The sequence below is a fragment of the Phalangium opilio genome, unplaced genomic scaffold (genome assembly GCF_054372755.1).
Source record: "Phalangium opilio isolate 3A_F unplaced genomic scaffold, DU_Popi_V2 ptg000056l_1, whole genome shotgun sequence".
NCBI classification, from domain to species: Eukaryota; Metazoa; Arthropoda; class Arachnida; order Opiliones; family Phalangiidae; genus Phalangium; species Phalangium opilio.
The window spans coordinates 3,051,149-3,074,466 of NW_028324175.1; the positions used below are offsets into that span (position 1 = coordinate 3,051,149).

Here is a 23,318-nt window from a genome sequence, read left to right on the forward strand (position 1 = left end):
TGAAGAAGAAAAACATGCGATTTTTTCAGTACTTTTTTGAATGCATTTTTTTCTGGAGAAATGTTTGACCAAATTCAGCTTAATTCCCTATAAAACACTCAATAAAAGTGATTTCATCTCGATTGAACAATAAATAAAAATGTACCTCGATTTTTAATAACATTTTCAAAATCGACGTTTCACGGCCAAAGAAGCATATTTTGAGTATTTCTTCACTATTTTCAAAAATAACCACTGAAACCATTATTTTTATACTTTTTGCTTTAATTCAAGCAAATGTAACGATATTCATTTAACAAACTGTTAAAATTCAATATTAAATAAGAAATCGTTGTCACGGATTTTGTATCTTGAAGAAAAAAAACATGCGATTTTTTCGGTACTTTTTTGAATGCATTTTTTTCAGGAGAAATGTTTGACCGAATTCAGCTTAATTCCCTATAAAACACTCATTGAAAGTGATTTCATCTCGATTGAACAATAATTAAAAATTTACCTCGATTTTTAATAACATTTTCAAAATCGACGTTTCACGGCCAAAGAAGCTTACTTTGAGTATTTCTTCACTATTTTCAAATATGTTCACTGAAACCATTATTTTTATGCTTTTTGCTTTAATTCAAGCAAATGTAACGATATTCAATCAAAAAACTGTTAAAATTAAATTTTTCAATAAGAAATCGTTGTCACGGATTTTGTATCTTGAAGAAGAAAAACATGCGATTTTTTCGGTACTTTTTTGAATGCATTTTTTCTGGAGAAATTTTTGACCGAATTCAGCTTAATTCCCTATAAAACACTCATTGAAAGTGATTTCATCTCGATTGAACAATAAATAAAAATGTACCTCGATTTTTAATAACATTTTCAAAATCGACGTAACTCGGCCTGAGAAAAACATTTTGAGTATTTGTTCACTGTTTTCAAATATAACCACTGAAACCATTATTTTTGTAATTTTTGCGTTAATTCAAGCAAATGTAACGATATTCATTCAACAAACTGTTAAAATTCAATTTTAAATAAGAAATCGTTGTCACGGATTTTGTATCTTGAAGAAGAAAAACATGCGATTTTTTCGGTACTTTTTTGAATGCATTTTTTTCTGGAGAAATTTTTGACCAAATTCAGCTTAATTCCCTATAAAACACTCAATAAAAGTGATTTCATCTCGATTGAACAATAAATAAAAATGTACCTCGATTTTTAATAACATTTTCAAAATCGACGTTTCACGGCCAAAGAAGCATATTTTGAGTATTTCTTCACTATTTTCAAAAATAACCACTGAAACCATTATTTTTATACTTTTTGCTTTAATTCAAGCAAATGTAACGATATTCATTTAACAAACTGTTAAAATTCAATTTTAAATAAGAAATCGTTGTCACGGATTTTGTATCTTGAAGAAAAAAAACATGCGATTTTTTCGGTACTTTTTTGAATGCATTTTTTTCAGGAGAAATGTTTGACCGAATTCAGCTTAATTCCCTATAAAACACTCATTGAAAGTGATTTCATCTCGATTGAACAATAATTAAAAATTTACCTCGATTTTTAATAACATTTTCAAAATCGACGTTTCACGGCCAAAGAAGCTTACTTTGAGTATTTCTTCACTATTTTCAAATATGTTCACTGAAACCATTATTTTTATGCTTTTTGCTTTAATTCAAGCAAATGTAACGATATTCAATCAAAAAACTGTTAAAATTAAATTTTTCAATAAGAAATCGTTGTCACGGATTTTGTATCTTGAAGAAGAAAAACATGCGATTTTTTCGGTACTTTTTTGAATGCATTTTTTCTGGAGAAATTTTTGACCGAATTCAGCTTAATTCCCTATAAAACACTCATTGAAAGTGATTTCATCTCGATTGAACAATAAATAAAAATGTACCTCGATTTTTAATAACATTTTCAAAATCGACGTAACTCGGCCTAAGAAAAACATTTTGAGTATTTGTTCACTGTTTTCAAATATAACCACTGAAACCATTATTTTTGTAATTTTTGCGTTAATTCAAGCAAATGTAACGATATTCATTCAACAAACTGTTAAAATTCAATTTTAAATAAGAAATCGTTGTCACGGATTTTGTATCTTGAAGAAGAAAAACATGCGATTTTTTCGGTACTTTTTTGAATGCATTTTTTTCTGGAGAAATTTTTGACCAAATTCAGCTTAATTCCCTATAAAACACTCAATAAAAGTGATTTCATCTCGATTGAACAATAAATAAAAATGTACCTCGATTTTTAATAACATTTTCTAAATCGACGTTTCACGGCCAAAGAAGCATATTTTGAGTATTTCTTCAATATTTTCAAAAATAACCACTGAAACCATTATTTTTATACTTTTTGCTTTAATTCAAGCAAATGTAACGATATTCATTTAACAAACTGTTAAAATTCAATTTTAAATAAGAAATCGTTGTCACGGATTTTGTATCTTGAAGAAAAAAAACATGCGATTTTTTCGGTACTTTTTTGAATGCATTTTTTTCAGGAGAAATGTTTGACCGAATTCAGCTTAATTCCCTATAAAACACTCATTGAAAGTGATTTCATCTCGATTGAACAATAATTAAAAATTTACCTCGATTTTTAATAACATTTTCAAAATCGACGTTTCACGGCCAAAGAAGCTTACTTTGAGTATTTCTTCACTATTTTCAAATATGTTCACTGAAACCATTATTTTTATGCTTTTTGCTTTAATTCAAGCAAATGTAACGATATTCAACCAAAAAACTGTTAAAATTAAATTTTTCAATAAGAAATCGTTGTCACGGATTTTGTATCTTGAAGAAGAAAAACATGCGATTTTTTCGGTACTTTTTTGAATGCATTTTTTCTGGAGAAATTTTTGACCGAATTCAGCTTAATTCCCTATAAAACACTCATTGAAAGTGATTTCATCTCGATTGAACAATAAATAAAAATGTACCTCGATTTTTAATAACATTTTCAAAATCGACGTAACTCGGCCTAAGAAAAACATTTTGAGTATTTGTTCACTGTTTTCAAATATAACCACTGAAACCATTATTTTTGTAATTTTTGCGTTAATTCAAGCAAATGTAACGATATTCATTCAACAAACTGTTAAAATTCAATTTTAAATAAGAAATCGTTGTCACGGATTTTGTATCTTGAAGAAGAAAAACATGCGATTTTTTCGGTACTTTTTTGAATGCATTTTTTTCTGGAGAAATTTTTGACCAAATTCAGCTTAATTCCCTATAAAACACTCAATAAAAGTGATTTCATCTCGATTGAACAATAAATAAAAATGTACCTCGATTTTTAATAACATTTTCAAAATCGACGTTTCACGGCCAAAGAAGCATATTTTGAGTATTTCTTCACTATTTTCAAAAATAACCACTGAAACCATTATTTTTATACTTTTTGCTTTAATTCAAGCAAATGTAACGATATTCATTTAACAAACTGTTAAAATTCAATTTTAAATAAGAAATCGTTGTCACGGATTTTGTATCTTGAAGAAAAAAAACATGCGATTTTTTCGGTACTTTTTTGAATGCATTTTTTTCAGGAGAAATGTTTGACCGAATTCAGCTTAATTCCCTATAAAACACTCATTGAAAGTGATTTCATCTCGATTGAACAATAATTAAAAATTTACCTCGATTTTTAATAACATTTTCAAAATCGACGTTTCACGGCCAAAGAAGCTTACTTTGAGTATTTCTTCACTATTTTCAAATATGTTCACTGAAACCATTATTTTTATGCTTTTTGCTTTAATTCAAGCAAATGTAACGATATTCAACCAAAAAACTGTTAAAATTAAATTTTTCAATAAGAAATCGTTGTCACGGATTTTGTATCTTGAAGAAGAAAAACATGCGATTTTTTCGGTACTTTTTTGAATGCATTTTTTGTGGAGAAATTTTTGACCGAATTCAGCTTAATTCCCTATAAAACACTCATTGAAAGTGATTTCATCTCGATTGAACAATAAATAAAAATGTACCTCGATTTTTAATAACATTTTCAAAATCGACGTAACTCGGCCTAAGAAAAACATTTTGAGTATTTGTTCACTGTTTTCAAATATAACCACTGAAACCATTATTTTTGTAATTTTTGCGTTAATTCAAGCAAATGTAACGATATTCATTCAACAAACTGTTAAAATTCAATTTTAAATAAGAAATCGTTGTCACGGATTTTGTATCTTGAAGAAGAAAAACATGCGATTTTTTCGGTACTTTTTTGAATGCATTTTTTTCTGGAGAAATTTTTGACCGAATTCAGCTTAATTCCCTATAAAACACTCATTAAAAGTGATTTCATCTCGATTGAACAATAAATAAAAATGTACCTCGATTTTTAATAACATTTTCAAAATCGACGTTTCACGGCCAAAGAAGCATATTTTGAGTATTTCTTCACTATTTTCAAAAATAACCACTGAAACCATTATTTTTATACTTTTTGCTTTAATTCAAGCAAATGTAACGATATTCATTCAAAAAACTGTTAAAATTCAATTTTCAATAAGAAATCGTATTCACGGATTTTGTGTCTTGAAGAAGAAAAACCTGCGATTTTTTCGGTACTTTTTTGAATGAATTTTTTTCTGGAGAAATTTTTGACCGAATTCAGCTTAATTCCCTATAAAACACTCATTAAAAGTGATTTCATCTCGATTGAACAATAAATAAAAATGTACCTCGATTTTTAATAACATTTCAAAATCGACGTAACTCGACCTAAGAAAAACATTTTGAGTATTTGTTCACTGTTTTCAAATATAACCACTGAAACCATTATTTTTGTAATTTTTGCGTTAATTCAAGCAAATGTAACGATATTCATTCAACAAACTGTTAAAATTCAATTTTAAATAAGAAATCGTTGTCACGGATTTTGTATCTTGAAGAAAAAAAACATGCGATTTTTTCGGTACTTTTTTGAATGCATTTTTTTCTGGAGAAATTTTTGACCGAATTCAGCTTAATTCCCTACAAAACACTCAATAAAAGTGATTTCATCTCGATTGAACAATAAATAAAAATGTACCTCGATTATTAATAACATTTTCACAATCGACGTAACTCGACCTAAGAAAAACATTTTGAGTATTTGTTCACTGTTTTCAAGTATAGCCACTGAAACCATTATTTTTGTATTTTTGGATCTCAAATGTAACGTAAATAGCCAAAGTTTTTCTACAATACCTGACGACCATTTAATTTTTGGGCTTCCGTGGCGCAATGGTTAGTGCGTTCAGCTGTTAACCGAAAGGTTGGTGGTTCGAGCCCAAACGAGAGAGGATTTGTGGGGTCTCAGATGTAGCGTGAAAAGTCGTAACTTTTCAACAATACCTGACAACCATTTAATTTTTGGGCGTCCGTGGCGCAATGGCTAGCGCGTTCGGCTGTTAACCGAAAGGTTGGTGGTTCGAGCCCATCCGAGAGCGGTGTTGTGACGTCTCAGATGTTACGTAAAATGTCAGAGTTTTTCCACAATACCTGACGAACATTTAATTTTTGGGCTTCCGTGGCGCGTCCAGCTCTTAATCGAAAGGTTGGTGGTTTGAGCCCACCCGGAAGAGGTGTTGTGGGGTCTCAGATGTAGCGTTAAAAGTCAAAACTTTTCCACAATACGTGACAACCATTTAATTTCTGATCTTCCGTGGCTCAATGGTTAGCGCGTTCGGCTGTTAACCAATAGGTTGGTGGTTCGAGCCCACCCGGGAGCGGTGTTTTTGGATCTCAAATGTAACGTAAATAGCCAAAGTTTTTCCACAATACCTGACGACCATTTAATTTTTGGGCGTCCGTGGCGAATGGTTAGCGCGTTCAGCTGTTAACCGAAAGGTTGGTGGTTCGAGCCCTCCCGGGAGCGGTGTTGTGACGTCTCAGATGTAACGTAAAATGTCAGAGTTTTTCCACAACACCTGACGAACATTTAACTTTTGGGCTTCCGTGGCGCAATGGTTAGCGCAATCAGCTGTTAATCGAAGGGTTGGTGGTTCGAGCCCGCCCGGAAGAGGTGTTGTGGGGTCTCAGATGTAACGTAAAATGTCAAAACTTTTCCACAATACGTGACAACCATTTAATTTCTGAGCTTCCGTGGCTCAATGGTTAGCGCGTTCGGCTGTCAATCGAAAGGTTGGTGGTTCGAGCCCATCCGGGAGCGGTGTTGTGAGGTCTCGGATGTGAAGTAAAAAGTCAAAGTTTTACCTCAATACCTGACGAAAATTTAATTTTTGGGCTTCAGTGGCGCAATGGTCAGCGCGTTCAGCTGTTAACCGAAAGGTTGGTGGTTCGAGCCCTCCCGGGAGCGGTGTTGTGACGTCTCAGATGTAACGTAAAATGTCAGAGTTTTTCCACAATACCTGACGAGCATTTAATTTTTGGGCTTCCGTGGCGCAATGGCTAGCGCGTTCGGCTGTTAACCGAAAGGTTGGTGGTTCGAGCCCATCCGGGAGCGGTGTTGTGACGTCTCAGATGTTACGTAAAATGTCAGAGTTTTTCCACAATACCTGACGAACATTTAATTTTTGGCCTTCCGTGGCGCAATAATTAGCGCGTCGAGCACTTAATCGAAAGGTTGGTGGTTCGAGCCCACCGGAAGAGGTGTTGTGGGGTCTCAGATGTAACGTAAAATGTCAGAGTTTTTCCACAATACCTGACGAACATTTAATTTTTGGGCTTCCGTGGCGCAATGGTTAGCGCGTTCAGCTGTTAATCGAAAGGTTGGTGGTTCGAGCCCACCCGGAAGAGGTGATGTGGGGTCTCAGATGTAGCGTAAAAAGTCAAAACTTTTCCACAATACGTGACAACCATTTAATTTCTGAGCTTCCGAGGCTCAATGGTTAGCGCGTTCGGCTGTTAATCGAAAGGTTGGTGGTTCGAGCCCATCTGGGAGCGGTGTTGTGAGGTCTCGGATGTGAAGTAAAAAGTCAAAGTTTTACCTCAATACCTGACGAAAATTTAATTTTTGGGCTTCAGTGGCGCAATGGTTAGCGCGTTCGGCTATTAACCAATAGGTTGGTGGTTCGAGCCCATCCGGGAGAAGTGTTGTGACGTCTCAGATGTAACGTAAAATGTCGGAGTTTTTCCACAATACCTGACGAACATTTAATTTTTGGGCTTCAGTGGCGCAATGGTCAGCGCGTTCAGCTGTTAACCGAAAGGTTGGTGGTTCGAGCCCAAACGAGAGAGGTTTTGTGGGGTCTCAGATGTAGCTTGAAAAGTCGTAACTTTTCATCAATACCTGACAACCATTCAATTTCTGAGCTTCCGTGGCTCAATGGTTAGCGCGTTCGGCTGTTAACCTATAGGTTGGAGGTTCTAGCCCATCCGGGAGCGGTGTTGTGATGTCTCAGATGTAACGTAAAATGTCAGAGTTTTTCCACAATACCTGACGAACATTTAATTTTTGGGCTTCCGTGGCGCAATGGTTAGCGCGTTCAGCTGTTAATCGAAAGGTTGGTGGTTCGAGCCCACCCGGAAGAGGTGTTGTGGGGTCTCAGATGTAGCGTAAAAAGTCAAAACGTTTCCACAATACCTGACGAAAATTTAATTTTTGGGCTTCCGTGGCGCAATGGTTAGCGCGTTCAGCTGTTAATCGAAAGGTTGGTGGTTCGAGCCCACCCGGAAGAGGTGATGTGGGGTCTCAGATGTAGCGTAAAAAGTCAAAACTTTTCCACAATACGTGACAACCATTTAATTTCTGAGCTTCCGAGGCTCAATGGTTAGCGCGTTCGGCTGTTAATCGAAAGGTTGGTGGTTCGAGCCCATCCGGGAGCGGTGTTGTGAGGTCTCGGATGTGAAGTAAAAAGTCAAAGTTTTACCTCAATACCTGACGAAAATTTAATTTTTGGGCTTCAGTGGCGCAATGGTTAGCGCGTTCGGCTATTAACCAATAGGTTGGTGGTTCGAGCCCATCCGGGAGAAGTGTTGTGACGTCTCAGATGTAACGTAAAATGTCGGAGATTTTCCACAATACCTGACGAACATTTAATTTTTGGGCTTCAGTGGCGCAATGGTCAGCGCGTTCAGCTGTTAACCGAAAGGTTGGTGGTTCGAGCCCAAACGAGAGAGGTTTTGTGGGGTCTCAGATGTAGCTTGAAAAGTCGTAACTTTTCATCAATACCTGACAACCATTCAATTTCTGAGCTTCCGTGGCGCAATGGTTAGCGCGTTCAGCTGTTAATCGAAAGGTTGGTGGTTCGAGCCCACCCGGGAGAGGTGTTGTGAGGTCTCAGATGTAGCGTGAAAAGTCAAACTTTTTCCATAATACGTGATAACCATTTATTTTCTGATCTTTCGTGGCTCAATGGTTAGCGCGTTCGGCTGTTAACCAATAGCTTGGTGGTTCGAGCCCACCCGGGAGCGGTGTTTTTGGATCTCAAATGTAACGTAAATAGCCAAAGTTTTTCTACAATACCTGACGACCATTTAATTTTTGGGCTTCCGTGGCGCAATGGTTAGTGCGTTCAGCTGTTAACCGAAAGGTTGGTGGTTCGAGCCCAAACGAGAGAGGATTTGTGGGGTCTCAGATGTAGCGTGAAAAGTCGTAACTTTTCAACAATACCTGACAACCATTTATTTTTTGGGCGTCCGTGGCGCAATGGCTAGCGCGTTCGGCTGTTAACCGAAAGGTTGGTGGTTCGAGCTAATCCGGGAGCGGTGTTGTGACGTCTCAGATGTTACGTAAAATGTCAGAGTTTTTCCACAATACCTGACGAACATTTAATTTTTGGGCTTCCGTGGCGCAGTAATTAGCGCGTCCAGCTCTTAATCGAAAGGTTGGTGGTTTGAGCCCACCCGGAAGAGGTGTTGTGAGGTCTCAGATGTAGCGTTAAAAGTCAAAACTTTTCCACGATACGTGACAACCATTTAATTTCTGATCTTCCGTGGCTCAATGGTTAGCGCGTTCGGCTGTTAACCAATAGGTTGGTGGTTCGAGCCCACCCGGGAGCGGTGTTTTTGGATCTCAAATGTAACGTAAATAGCCAAAGTTTTTCCACAATACCTGACGACCATTTAATTTTTGGGCGTCCGTGGCGAATGGTTAGCGCGTTCGGCTGTTAACCGAAAGGTTGGTGGTTCGAGCCCATCCGGGAGCGGTGTTGTGAGGTCTCAGATGAGAAGTAAAAAGTCAAGGTTTTACCTCAATACCTGACGAAAATTTAATTTTTGGGCTTCAGTGGCGCAATGGTCAGCGCGTTCAGCTGTTAACCGAAAGGTTGGTGGCTCGAGCCCTCCCGGGAGCGGTGTTGTGACGTCTCAGATGTAACGTAAAATGTCAGAGTTTTTCCACAACACCTGACGAACATTTAACTTTTGGGCTTCCGTGGCGCAATGGTTAGCGCGTTCGGCTGTTAATCGAAAGGTTGGTGGTTCGAGCCCACCCGGAAGAGGTGATGTGGGGTCTCAGATGTAGCGTAAAAAGTCAAAACTTTTCCACAATACGTGACAACCATTTAATTTCTGAGCTTCCGAGGCTCAATGGTTAGCGCGTTCGGCTGTTAATCGAAAGGTTGGTGGTTCGAGCCCATCCGGGAGCGGTGTTGTGAGGTCTCGGATGTGAAGTAAAAAGTCAAAGTTTTACCTCAATACCTGACGAAAATTTAATTTTTGGGCTTCAGTGGCGCAATGGTCAGCGCGTTCAGCTGTTAACCGAAAGGTTGGTGGTTCGAGCCCAAACGAGAGAGGTTTTGTGGGGTCTCAGATGTAGCTTGAAAAGTCGTAACTTTTCATCAATACCTGACAACCATTTAATTTCTGAGCTTCCGTGGCTCAATGGTTAGCCCGTTCGGCTATTAACCAATATTTTGGTGTCGAGCCCATCCGGGAGAAGTGTCGTGACGTCTCAGATGTAACGTAAAATGTCAGAGTTTTTCCACAATACCTGACGAACATTTAATTTTTGGCCTTCCGTGGCGCAATAATTAGCGCGTCGAGCACTTAATCGAAAGGTTGGTGGTTCGAGCCCACCCGGAAGAGGTGTTGTGGGGTCTCAGATGTAGCGTTAAAAGTCAAAACCTTTCCACAATACGTGACAACCATTTAATTTCTGATCTTCCGTGGCTCAATGGTTAGCGCGTTCGGCTGTTAACCAATAGGTTGGTGGTTCGAGCCCACCCGGGAGCGGTGTTTTTGGATCTCAAATGTAACGTAAATAGCCAAAGTTTTTCCACAATACCTGACGACCATTTAATTTTTGGGCGTCCGTGGCGAATGGTTAGCGCGTTCGGCTGTTAACCGAAAGGTTGGTGGTTCGAGCCCACCCGGAAGAGGTGTTGTGGGGTCTCAGATGTAGCGTAAAAAGTCAAAACTTTTCCACAATACGTGACAACCATTTAATTTCTGCGCTTCCGTGGCTCAATGGTTAGCGCGTTCGGCTGTCAATCGAAAGGTTGGTGGTTCGATCCCATCCGGGAGCGGTGTTGTGAGGTCTTGGATGTGAAGTAAAAAGTCATAGTTTTACCTCAATACCTGACGAAAATTTAATTTTTGGGCTTCCGTGGCGCAATGGTTAGCGCGTTCAGCTGTTAATCGAAAGGTTGGTGGTTCGAGCCCACCCGGGAGAGGTGTTGTGAGGTCTCAGATGTAGCGTGAAAAGTCAAACTTTTTCCATAATACGTGATAACCATTTATTTTCTGATCTTTCGTGGCTCAATGGTTAGCGCGTTCGGCTGTTAACCAATAGCTTGGTGGTTCGAGCCCACCCGGGAGCGGTGTTTTTGGATCTCAAATGTAACGTAAATAGCCAAAGTTTTTCTACAATACCTGACGACCATTTAATTTTTGGGCTTCCGTGGCGCAATGGTTAGTGCGTTCAGCTGTTAACCGAAAGGTTGGTGGTTCGAGCCCAAACGAGAGAGGATTTGTGGGGTCTCAGATGTAGCGTGAAAAGTCGTAACTTTTCAACAATACCTGACAACCATTTAATTTTTGGGCGCCCGTGGCGCAATGGCTAGCGCGTTCGGCTGTTAACCGAAAGGTTGGTGGTTCGAGCCCATCCGGGAGCGGTGTTGTGACGTCTCAGATGTTACGTAAAATGTCAGAGTTTTTCCACAATACCTGACGAACATTTAATTTTTGGGCTTCCGTGGCGCAGTAATTAGCGCGTCCAGCTCTTAATCGAAAGGTTGGTGGTTTGAGCCCACCCGGAAGAGGTGTTGTGAGGTCTCAGATGTAGCGTTAAAAGTCAAAACTTTTCCACGATACGTGACAACCATTTAATTTCTGATCTTCCGTGGCTCAATGGTTAGCGCGTTCGGCTGTTAACCAATAGGTTGGTGGTTCGAGCCCACCCGGGAGCGGTGTTTTTGGATCTCAAATGTAACGTAAATAGCCAAAGTTTTTCCACAATACCTGACGACCATTTAATTTTTGGGCGTCCGTGGCGAATGGTTAGCGCGTTCGGCTGTTAACCGAAAGGTTGGTGGTTCGAGCCCATCCGGGAGCGGTGTTGTGAGGTCTCAGATGAGAAGTAAAAAGTCAAGGTTTTACCTCAATACCTGACGAAAATTTAATTTTTGGGCTTCAGTGGCGCAATGGTCAGCGCGTTCAGCTGTTAACCGAAAGGTTGGTGGTTCGAGCCCTCCCGGGAGCGGTGTTGTGACGTCTCAGATGTAACGTAAAATGTCAGAGTTTTTCCACAACACCTGACGAACATTTAACTTTTGGGCTTCCGTGGCGCAATGGTTAGCGCGTTCAGCTGTTAATCGAAAGGTTGGTGGTTCGAGCCCACCCGGAAGAGGTGATGTGGGGTCTCAGATGTAGCGTAAAAAGTCAAAACTTTTCCACAATACGTGACAACCATTTAATTTCTGAGCTTCCGAGGCTCAATGGTTAGCGCGTTCGGCTGTTAATCGAAAGGTTGGTGGTTCGAGCCCATCCGGGAGCGGTGTTGTGAGGTCTCGGATGTGAAGTAAAAAGTCAAAACTTTTCCACGATACGTGACAACCATTTAATTTCTGATCTTCCGTGGCTCAATGGTTAGCGCGTTCGGCTGTTAACCAATAGGTTGGTGGTTCGAGCCCACCCGGGAGCGGTGTTTTTGGATCTCAAATGTAACGTAAATAGCCAAAGTTTTTCCACAATACCTGACGACCATTTAATTTTTGGGCGTCCGTGGCGAATGGTTAGCGCGTTCGGCTGTTAACCGAAAGGTTGGTGGTTCGAGCCCATCCGGGAGCGGTGTTGTGAGGTCTCAGATGAGAAGTAAAAAGTCAAGGTTTTACCTCAATACCTGACGAAAATTTAATTTTTGGGCTTCAGTGGCGCAATGGTCAGCGCGTTCAGCTGTTAACCGAAAGGTTGGTGGTTCGAGCCCTCCCGGGAGCGGTGTTGTGACGTCTCAGATGTAACGTAAAATGTCAGAGTTTTTCCACAACACCTGACGAACATTTAACTTTTGGGCTTCCGTGGCGCAATGGTTAGCGCGTTCAGCTGTTAATCGAAAGGTTGGTGGTTCGAGCCCACCCGGAAGAGGTGATGTGGGGTCTCAGATGTAGCGTAAAAAGTCAAAACTTTTCTACAATACCTGACAACCATTTAATTTTTGGGCGTCCGTGGCGCAATGGCTAGCGCGTTCGGCTGTTAACCGAAAGGTTGGTGGTTCGAGCCCATCCGGGAGCGGTGTTGTGACGTCTCAGATGTTACGTAAAATGTCAGAGTTTTTCCACAATACCTGACGAACATTTAATTTTTGGGCTTCCGTGGCGCAGTAATTAGCGCGTCCAGCTCTTAATCGAAAGGTTGGTGGTTCGAGCCCATCCGGGAGCGGTGTTGTGAGGTCTCGGATGTGAAGTAAAAAGTCAAAGTTTTACCTCAATACCTGACGAAAATTTAATTTTTGGGCTTCAGTGGCGCAATGGTCAGCGCGTTCAGCTGTTGACCGAAAGGTTGGTGGTTCGAGCCCTCCCGGGAGCGGTGTTGTGACGTCTCAGATGTAACGTAAAATGTCAGAGTTTTTCCACAATACCTGACGAGCATTTAATTTTTGGGCTTCCGTGGCGCAATGGTTAGCGCGTTCAGCTGTTAACCATTAGCTTGGTGGTTCGAGCCCACCCGGGAGCGGTGTTTTTGGATCTCAAATGTAACGTAAATAGCCAAAGTTTTTCAACAATACCTGACGACCATTTAATTTTTGGGCTTCCGTGGCGCAATGGTTAGCGCGTTCAGCTGTTAACCATTAGCTTGGTGGTTCGAGCCCACCCGGGAGCGGTGTTTTTGGATCTCAAATGTAACGTAAATAGCCAAAGTTTTTCCACAATACCTGACGACCATTTAATTTTTGGGCTTCCGTGGCGCAATGGTTAGCGCGTTCAGCTGTTAACCGAAAGGTTGGTGGTTCGAGCCCAAAAGAGAGGTTTTGTGGGGTCTCAGATGTAGCGTGAAAAGTCGTAACTTTTCCACAATACGTGACAACCATTTAATTTCTGAGCTTCCGTGGCGCAATAATTAGCGCGTCGAGCACTTAATCGAAAGGTTGGTTGTTCGAGCCCACCGGAAGAGGTGTTGTGGGGTCTCAGATGTAACGTAAAATGTCAGAGTTTTTCCACAATACCTGACGAACATTTAACTCTTGGACTTCCGTGGCGCAATGGTTAGCGCGTTCAGCTGTTAATCGAAGGGTTGGTGGTTCGAGCCCGCCCGGAAGAGGTGTTGTGGGGTCTCAGATGTAACGTAAAAAGTCAAAACTTTTCCACAATACGTGACAACCATTTAATTTCTGAGCTTCCGTGGCTCAATGGTTAGCGCGTTCGGCTGTCAATCGAAAGGTTGGTGGTTCGAGCCCATCCGGGAGCGGTGTTGTGAGGTCTCGGATGTGAAGTAAAAAGTCAAAGTTTTACCTCAATACCTGACGAAAATTTAATTTTTGGGCTTCCGTGGCGCAATGGTTAGCGCGTTCAGCTGTTAATCGAAAGGTTGGTGGTTCGAGCCCACCCGGGAGAGGTGTTGTGAGGTCTCAGATGTAGCGTAAAAAGTCAAACTTTTTCCATAATACGTGATAACCATTTATTTTCTGATCTTTCGTGGCTCAATGGTTAGCGCGTTCGGCTGTTAACCATTAGCTTGGTGGTTCGAGCCCACCCGGGAGCGGTGTTTTTGGATCTCAAATGTAACGTAAATAGCCAAAGTTTTTCCACAATACCTGACGACCATTTTTTTTGGGCGTCCGTGGCGCAATGGTTAGCGCGTTCGGCTGTTAACCGAAAGGTTGGTGGTTCGAGCCCATCCGGGAGTGGTGTTGTGAGGCCTCAGATGTGAAGTAAAAAGTCAAAGTTTTACCTCAATACCTGACGAAAATTTAATTTTTGGGCTTCAGTTGCGCAATGGTTAGCGCGTTCGGCTATTAACCAATAGGTTGGTGGTTCGAGCCCATCCGGGAGAAGTGTTGTGACGTCTCAGATGTAACGTAAAATGTCGGAGTTTTTCAACAATACCTGACGAACATTTAATTTTTGGGCTTCAGTGGCGCAATGGTCAGCGCGTTCAGCTGTTAACCGAAAGGTTGGTGGTTCGAGCCCAAAAGAGAGGTTTTGTGGGGTCTCAGATGTAGCGTGAAAATTCGTAACTTTTCCACAATACGTGACAACCATTTAATTTCTGAGCTTCCGTGGCTCAATGGTTAGCGCGTTCGGCTGTCAATCGAAAGGTTGGTGGTTCGAGCCCATCCGGGAGCGGTGTTGTGAGGTCTCGGATGTGAAGTAAAAAGTCAAAGTTTTACCTCAATACCTGACGAAAATTTAATTTTTGGGCTTCAGTGGCGCAATGGTCAGCGCGTTCAGCTGTTAACCGAAAGGTTGGTGGTTCGAGCCCTCCCGGGAGCGGTGTTGTGACGTCTCAGATGTAACGTAAAATGTCAGAGTTTTTCCACAATACCTGACGAGCATTTAATTTTTGGGCTTCCGTGGCGCAATGGCTAGCGCGTTCGGCTGTTAACCAAAAGGTTGGTGGTTCGAGCCCATCCGGGAGCGGTGTTGTGACGTCTCAGATGTTACGTAAAATGTCAGAGTTTTTCCACAATACCTGACGAACATTTAATTTTTGGCCTTCCGTGGCGCAATAATTAGCGCGTCGAGCACTTAATCGAAAGGTTGGTGGTTCGAGCCCACCGGAAGAGGTGTTGTGGGGTCTCAGATGTAACGTAAAATGTCAGAGTTTTTCCACAATACCTGACGAACATATAATTTTTGGGCTTCCGTGGCGCAATGGTTAGCGCGTTCGGCTGTCAATCGAAAGGTTGGTGGTTCAAGCCCATCCGGGAGCGGTGTTGTGAGGTCTCGGATGTGAAGTAAAAAGTCAAAGTTTTACCTCAATACCTGACGAAAATTTAATTTTTGGGCTTCAGTGGCGCAATGGTCAGCGCGTTCAGCTGTTAACCGAAAGGTTGGTGGTTCGAGCCCTCCCGGGAGCGGTGTTGTGACGTCTCAGATTTAACGTAAAATGTCAGAGTTTTTCCACAATACCTGACGAGCATTTAATTTTTGGGCTTCCGTGGCGCAATGGCTAGCGCGTTCGGCTGTTAACCAAAAGGTTGGTGGTTCGAGCCCATCCGGGAGCGGTGTTGTGACGTCTCAGATGTTACGTAAAATGTCAGAGTTTTTCCACAATACCTGACGAACATTTAATATTTGGCCTTCCGTGGCGCAATAATTAGCGCGTCGAGCACTTAATCGAAAGGTTGGTGGTTCGAGCCCACCGGAAGAGGTGTTGTGGGGTCTCAGATGTAACGTAAAATGTCAGAGTTTTTCCACAATACCTGACGAACATTTAATTTTTGGGCTTCCGTGGCGCAATGGTTAGCGCGTTCGGCTGTTAACCAATAGGTTGGTGGTTCGAGCCCACCCGGGAGCGGTGTTTTTGGATCTCAAATGTAACGTAAATAGCCAAAGTTTTTCCACAATACCTGACGACCATTTAATTTTTGGGCGTCCGTGGCGAATGGTTAGCGCGTTCGGCTGTTAACCGAAAGGTTGGTGGTTCGAGCCCATCCGGGAGCGGTGTTGTGAGGTCTCAGATGAGAAGTAAAAAGTCAAGGTTTTACCTCAATACCTGACGAAAATTTAATTTTTGGGCTTCAGTGGCGCAATGGTCAGCGCGTTCAGCTGTTAACCGAAAGGTTGGTGGTTCGAGCCCTCCCGGGAGCGGTGTTGTGACGTCTCAGATGTAACGTAAAATGTCAGAGTTTTTCCACAACACCAGACGAACATTTAACTTTTGGGCTTCCGTGGCGCAATGGTTAGCGCAATCAGCTGTTAATCGAAGGGTTGGTGGTTCGAGCCCGCCCGGAAGAGGTGTTGTGGGGTCTCAGATGTAACGTAAAATGTCAAAACTTTTCCACAATACGTGACAACCATTTATTTTCTGAGCTTCCGTGGCTCAATGGTTAGCGCGTTCGGCTGTCAATCGAAAGGTTGGTAGTTCGAGCCCATCCGGGAGCGGTGTTGTGAGGTCTCGGATGTGAAGTAAAAAGTCAAAGTTTTACCTCAATACCTGACGAAAATTTAATTTTTGGGCTTCAGTGGCGCAATGGTCAGCGCGTTCAGCTGTTGACCGAAAGGTTGGTGGTTCGAGCCCTCCCGGGAGCGGTGTTGTGACGTCTCAGATGTAACGTAAAATGTCAGAGTTTTTCCACAATACCTGACGAGCATTTAATTTTTGGGCTTCCGTGGCGCAATGGCTAGCGCGTTCGGCTGTTAACCGAAAGGTTGGTGGTTCGAGCCCATCCGGGAGCGGTGTTGTGACGTCTCAGATGTTACGTAAAATGTCAGAGTTTTTCCCCAATACCTGACGAACATTTAATTTTTGGCCTTCCGTGGCGCAATAATTAGCGCGTCGAGCACTTAATCGAAAGGTTGGTGGTTCGAGCCCACCGGAAGAGGTGTTGTGGGGTCTCAGATGTAACGTAAAATGTCAGAGTTTTTCCACAATACCTGACGAACATTTAATTTTTGGGCTTCCGTGGCGCAATGGTTAGCGCGTTCAGCTGTTAATCGAAAGGTTGGTGGTTCGAGCCCACCCGGAAGAGGTGATGTGGGGTCTCAGATGTAGCGTAAAAAGTCAAAACTTTTCCACAATACGTGACAACCATTTAATTTCTGAGCTTCCGTGGCTCAATGGTTAGCGCGTTCGGCTGTTAATCGAAAGGTTGGTGGTTCGAGCCCATCCGGGAGCGGTGTTGTGAGGTCTCGGATGTGAAGTAAAAAGTCAAAGTTTTACCTCAATACCTGACGAGCATTTATTTTTTGGGCTTCCGTGGCGCAATGGTTAGCGCGTTCAGCTGTTAATCGAAAGGTTGGTGGTTCGAGCCCACCCCGGAGAGGTGTTGTGAGGTCTCAGATGTAGCGTGAAAAGTCAAACTTTTTCCATAATACGTGATAACCATTTATTTTCTGATCTTTCGTGGCTCATTGGTTAGCGCGTTCGGCTGTTAACCATTAGCTTGGTGGTTCGAGCCCACCCGGGAGCGGTGTTTTTGGATCTCAAATGTAACGTAAATAGCCAAAGTTTTTCCACAATACCTGACGACCATTTAATTTTTGGGCTTCCGTGGCGCAATGGTTAGCGCGTTCAGCTGTTAACCGAAAGGTTGGTGGTTCGAGCCCTAAAGAGAGGTTTTGTGGGGTCTCAGATGTAGCGTGAAAAGTCGTAACTTTTCAACAAAACCTGACAACCATTTAATTTCTGAGCTTCCGTGGCTCAATGGTTAGCGCGTTCGGCTGTCAATCGAAAGGTTGGTGGTTCGAGCCCATCCGGGAGCGGTGTTGTGAGGTCTCGGATGTGAAGTAAAAAGTCAAAGTTTTACCTCAATACCTGACGAAAATTTAATTTTTGGGCTTCAGTGGCGCAATGGTCAGCACGTTCAGCTGTTAACAGAAAGGTTGGTGGTTCGAGCCCACCCGGGAGAGGTGTTGTGAGGTCTCAGATGTAGCGTGAAAAGTCAAACTTTTTCCATAATACGTCATAACCATTTATTTTCTGATCTTTCGTGGCTCAATGGTTAGCGCGTTCGGCTGTTAACCATTAGCTTGGTGGTTCGAGCCCACCCGGGAGCGGTGTTTTTGGATCTCAAATGTAACGTAAATAGCCAAAGTTTTTCCACAATACCTGACGACCATTTAATTTTTGGGCTTCCGTGGCGCAATGGTTAGCGCGTTCAGCTGTTAATCGAAAGGTTGGTGGTTCGAGCCCAAAAGAGAGGTTTTGTGGGGTCTCAGATGTAGCGTGAAAAGTCGTAACTTTTCCACAATACGTGACAACCATTTAATTTCTGAGCTTCCGTGGCGCAATAATTAGCGCGTCGAGCACTTAATCGAAAGGTTGGTGGTTCGAGCCCACCCGGAAGAGGTGTTGTGGGGTCTCAGATGTAGCGTTAAAAGAGTTTGTTGAATGAATATCGTTACATTTGCTTGAATTAACGCAAAAATTACAAAAATAATGGTTTCAGTGGTTATATTTGAAAACAGTGAACAAATACTCAAAATGTTTTTCTTAGGCCGAGTTACGTCGATTTTGAAAATGTTATTAAAAATCGAGGTACATTTTTATTTATTGTTCAATCGAGATGAAATCACTTTCAATGAGTGTTTTATAGGGAATTAAGCTGAATTCGGTCAAAAATTTCTCCAGAAAAAATGCATTCAAAAAAGTACCGAAAAAATCGCATGTTTTTTATCTTCAAGATACAAAATCCGTGACAACGATTTCTTATTTAAAATTGAATTTTAACAGTTTGTTGAATGAATATCGTTACATTTGCTTGCATTAAAGCAAAAAGTATAAAAATAATGGTTTCAGTGGTTATTTTTGAAAATAGTGAAGAAATACTCAAAATATGCTTCTTTGGCCGTGAAAAGTCGATTTTGAAAATGTTATTAAAAATCGAGGTACATTTTTATTTATTGTTCAATCGAGATGAAATCACTTTTAATGAGTGTTTTATAGGGAAATAAGCTGAATTCGGTCAAAAATTTCTCCAGAAAAAAATGCATTCAAAAAAGTACCGAAAAAATCGCATGTTTTTCTTCTTCAAGATACAAAATCCGTGACAACGATTTCTTATTGAAAAATTTAATTTTAACAGTTTTTTGATTGAATATCGTTACATTTGCTTGAAATAAAGCAAAAAGTATAAAAATAATTGTTTCAGTGAACATATTTGAAAATAGTGAAGAAATACTCAAAGTAAGCTTCTTTGGCCGTGAAACGTCGATTTTGAAAATGTTATTAAAAATCAAGGTAAATTTTTAATTATTGTTCAATCGAGATGAAATCACTTTCAATGAGTGTTTTATAGGGAATTAAGCTGAATTCGGTCAAACATTTCTCCAGAAAAAAATGCATTCAAAAGTGTACCGAAAAAATCGCATGTTTTTTTTCTTCAAGATACAAAATCCGTGACAACGATTTCTTATTGAAATTTGAATTTTAACAGTTTGTTGAATGAATATCGTTACATTTGCTTGAATTAACGCAAAAATTACAAAAATAATGGTTTCAGTGGTTATATTTGAAAACAGTGAACAAATACTCAAAATGTTTTTCTTAGGCCGAGTTACGTCGATTTTGAAAATGTTATTAAAAATCGAGGTACATTTTTATTTATTGTTCAATCGAGATGAAATCACTTTTAATGAGTGTTTTATAGGGAATTAAGCTGAATTCGGTCAAAAATTTCTCCAGAAAAAAATTCATTCAAAAAAGTACCGAAAAAATCGCAGGTTTTTCTTCTTCAAGACACAAAATCCGTGAATACGATTTCTTATTGAAAATTGAATTTTAACAGTTTTTTGAATGAATATCGTTACATTTGCTTGAATTAAAGCAAAAAGTATAAAAATAATGGTTTCAGTGGTTATTTTTGAAAATAGTGAAGAAATACTCAAAATATGCTTCTTTGGCCGTGAAACGTCGATTTTGAAAATGTTATTAAAAATCAAGGTAAATTTTTAATTATTGTACAATCGAGATGAAATCACTTTCAATGAGTGTTTTATAGGGAATTAAGCTGAATTCGGTCAATCATTTCTCCAGAAAAAAATGCATTCAAAAGTGTACCGAAAAAATCGCATGTTTTTTTTCTTCAAGATACAAAATCCGTGACAACGATTTCTTATTGAAATTTGAATTTTAACAGTTTGTTGAATGAATATCGTTACATTTGCTTGAATTAACGCAAAAATTACAAAAATAATGGTTTCAGTGGTTATATTTGAAAACAGTGAACAAATACTCAAAATGTTTTTCTTAGGCCGAGTTACGTCGATTTTGAAAATGTTATTAAAAATCGAGGTACATTTTTATTTATTGTTCAATCGAGATGAAATCACTTTTAATGAGTGTTTTATAGGGAATTAAGCTGAATTCGGTCAAAAATTTCTCCAGAAAAAAATGCATTCAAAAAAGTACCGAAAAAATCGCATGTTTTTCTTCTTCAAGATACAAAATCCGTGACAACGATTTCTTATTGAAAAATTTAATTTTAACAGTTTTTTGATTGAATATCGTTACATTTGCTTGAAATAAAGCAAAAAGTATAAAAATAATTGTTTCAGTGAACATATTTGAAAATAGTGAAGAAATACTCAAAGTAAGCTTCTTTGGCCGTGAAACGTCGATTTTGAAAATGTTATTAAAAATCGAGGTACATTTTTAATTATTGGTCAATCGAGATGAAATCACTTTTAATGAGTGTTTTATAGGGAATTAAGCTGAATTCGGTCAAAAATTTCTCCAGAAAAAAATTCATTCAAAAAAGTACCGAAAAAAATCGCATGTTTTTCTTCTTCAAGATACAAAATCCGTGACAACGATTTCTTATTGAAAATTGAATTTTAACTTTTTTTGAATGAATATCGTTACATTTGCTTGAATTAAAGCAAAAAGTATAAAAATAATGGTTTCAGTGGTTATTTTTGAAAATAGTGAAGAAATACTCAAAATATGCTTCTTTGGCCGTGAAACGTCGATTTTGAAAATGTTATTAAAATTCGAGGTAAATTTTTAATTATTGTTCAATCGAGATGAAATCACTTTCAATGAGTGTTTTATAGGCAATTAAGCTGAATTCAGTCAAACATTTCTCCAGAAAAAAATGCATTCAAAAGTGTACCGAAAAAATCGCATGTTTTTTTTCTTCAAGATACAAAATCCGTGACAACGATTTCTTATTTAAAATTGAATTTTAAGAGTTTGTTGAATGAATATCGTTACATTTGCTTGAATTAACGCAAAAATTACAAAAATAATGGTTTCAGTGGTTATATTTGAAAACAGTGAACAAATACTCAAAATGTTTTTCTTAGGCCGAGTTACGTCGATTTTGAAAATGTTATTAAAAATCGAGGTACATTTTTATTTATTGTTCAATCGAGATGAAATCACTTTCAATGAGTGTTTTATAGGGAATTAAGCTGAATTCGGTCAAAAATTTCTCCAGAAAAAATGCATTCAAAAAAGTACCGAAAAAATCGCATGTTTTTTATCTTCAAGATACAAAATCCGTGACAACGATTTCTTATTTAAAATTGAATTTTAACAGTTTGTTGAATGAATATCGTTACATTTGCTTGCATTAAAGCAAAAAGTGTAAAAATAATGGTTTCAGTGGTTATTTTTGAAAATAGTGAAGAAATACTCAAAATATGCTTCTTTGGCCGTGAAAAGTCGATTTTGAAAATGTTATTAAAAATCGAGGTACATTTTTATTTATTGTTCAATCGAGATGAAATCACTTTTATTGAGTGTTTTATAGGGAATTAAGCTGAATTCGGTCAAAAATTTCTCCTGAAAAAAATGCATTCAAAAAAGTACCGAAAAAATCGCATGTTTTTCTTCTTCAAGATACAAAATCCGTGACAACGATTTCTTATTGAAAAATTTAATTTTAACAGTTTTTTGATTGAATATCGTTACATTTGCTTGAATTAAAGCAAAAAGTATAAAAATAATGGTTTCAGTGAACATATTTGAAAATAGTGAAGAAATACTCAAAGTAAGCTTCTTTGGCCGTGAAACGTCGATTTTGAAAATGTTATTAAAAATCGAGGTAAATTTTTAATTATTGTTCAATCGAGATGAAATCACTTTCAATGAGTGTTTTATAGGGAATTAAGCTGAATTCGGTCAAACATTTCTCCAGAAAAAAATGCATTCAAAAGTGTACCGAAAAAATCGCATGTTTTTTTTCTTCAAGATACAAAATCCGTGACAACGATTTCTTATTGAAATTTGAATTTTAACAGTTTGTTGAATGAATATCGTTACATTTGCTTGAATTAACGCAAAAATTACAAAAATAATGGTTTCAGTGGTTATATTTGAAAACAGTGAACAAATACTCAAAATGTTTTTCTTAGGCCGAGTTACGTCGATTTTGAAAATGTTATTAAAAATCGAGGTACATTTTTATTTATTGTTCAATCGAGATGAAATCACTTTTAATGAGTGTTTTATAGGGAATTAAGCTGAATTCGGTCAAAAATTTCTCCAGAAAAAAATTCATTCAAAAAAGTACCGAAAAAATCGCAGGTTTTTCTTCTTCAAGACACAAAATCCGTGAATACGATTTCTTATTGAAAATTGAATTTTAACAGTTTTTTGAATGAATATCGTTACATTTGCTTGAATTAAAGCAAAAAGTATAAAAATAATGGTTTCAGTGGTTATTTTTGAAAATAGTGAAGAAATACTCAAAATATGCTTCTTTGGCCGTGAAACGTCGATTTTGAAAATGTTATTAAAAATCGAGGTAAATTTTTAATTATTGTTCAATCGAGATGAAATCACTTTCAATGAGTGTTTTATAGGGAATTAAGCTGAATTCGGTCAAACATTTCTCCAGAAAAAAATGCATTCAAAAGTGTACCGAAAAAATCGCATGTTTTTTTTCTTCAAGATACAAAATCCGTGACAACGATTTCTTATTGAAATTTGAATTTTAACAGTTTGTTGAATGAATATCGTTACATTTGCTTGAATTAACGCAAAAATTACAAAAATAATGGTTTCAGTGGTTATATTTGAAAACAGTGAACAAATACTCAAAATGTTTTTCTTAGGCCGAGTTACGTCGATTTTGAAAATGTTATTAAAAATCGAGGTACATTTTTATTTATTGTTCAATCGAGATGAAATCACTTTTAATGAGTGTTTTATAGGGAATTAAGCTGAATTCGGTCAAAAATTTCTCCAGAAAAAAATTCATTCAAAAAAGTACCGAAAAAATCGCAGGTTTTTCTTCTTCAAGACACAAAATCCGTGAATACGATTTCTTATTGAAAATTGAATTTTAACAGTTTTTTGAAT

At 38.9% G+C, this 23,318-nt stretch overlaps 7 non-coding genes across 7 annotated transcripts; all 7 read left to right on the top strand.

The window, feature by feature from the left end:
- Positions 1-6,107: 6,107 nt before the first annotated feature.
- TRNAD-GUC (transfer RNA aspartic acid (anticodon GUC)) lies at positions 6,108-6,180 on the top strand. Its single transcript has one exon. It is a non-coding gene; the product is annotated as a tRNA-Asp (tRNA).
- Positions 6,181-10,365: 4,185 nt separating this feature from the next.
- TRNAD-GUC (transfer RNA aspartic acid (anticodon GUC)) lies at positions 10,366-10,438 on the top strand. The gene has a single exon. It is a non-coding gene; the product is annotated as a tRNA-Asp (tRNA).
- A 3,303-nt stretch (positions 10,439-13,741) lies between these two features.
- On the top strand, positions 13,742-13,814 carry TRNAD-GUC (transfer RNA aspartic acid (anticodon GUC)). The gene has a single exon. It is a non-coding gene; the product is annotated as a tRNA-Asp (tRNA).
- Positions 13,815-14,619: 805 nt separating this feature from the next.
- Positions 14,620-14,692, top strand: TRNAD-GUC (transfer RNA aspartic acid (anticodon GUC)). Its single transcript has one exon. It is a non-coding gene; the product is annotated as a tRNA-Asp (tRNA).
- Positions 14,693-15,206: 514 nt separating this feature from the next.
- On the top strand, positions 15,207-15,279 carry TRNAD-GUC (transfer RNA aspartic acid (anticodon GUC)). Its single transcript has one exon. It is a non-coding gene; the product is annotated as a tRNA-Asp (tRNA).
- Positions 15,280-16,380: 1,101 nt separating this feature from the next.
- Positions 16,381-16,453, top strand: TRNAD-GUC (transfer RNA aspartic acid (anticodon GUC)). The gene has a single exon. It is a non-coding gene; the product is annotated as a tRNA-Asp (tRNA).
- A 1,247-nt stretch (positions 16,454-17,700) lies between these two features.
- TRNAD-GUC (transfer RNA aspartic acid (anticodon GUC)) lies at positions 17,701-17,773 on the top strand. The gene has a single exon. It is a non-coding gene; the product is annotated as a tRNA-Asp (tRNA).
- The last annotated feature ends 5,545 nt before the right edge of the window (positions 17,774-23,318 follow it).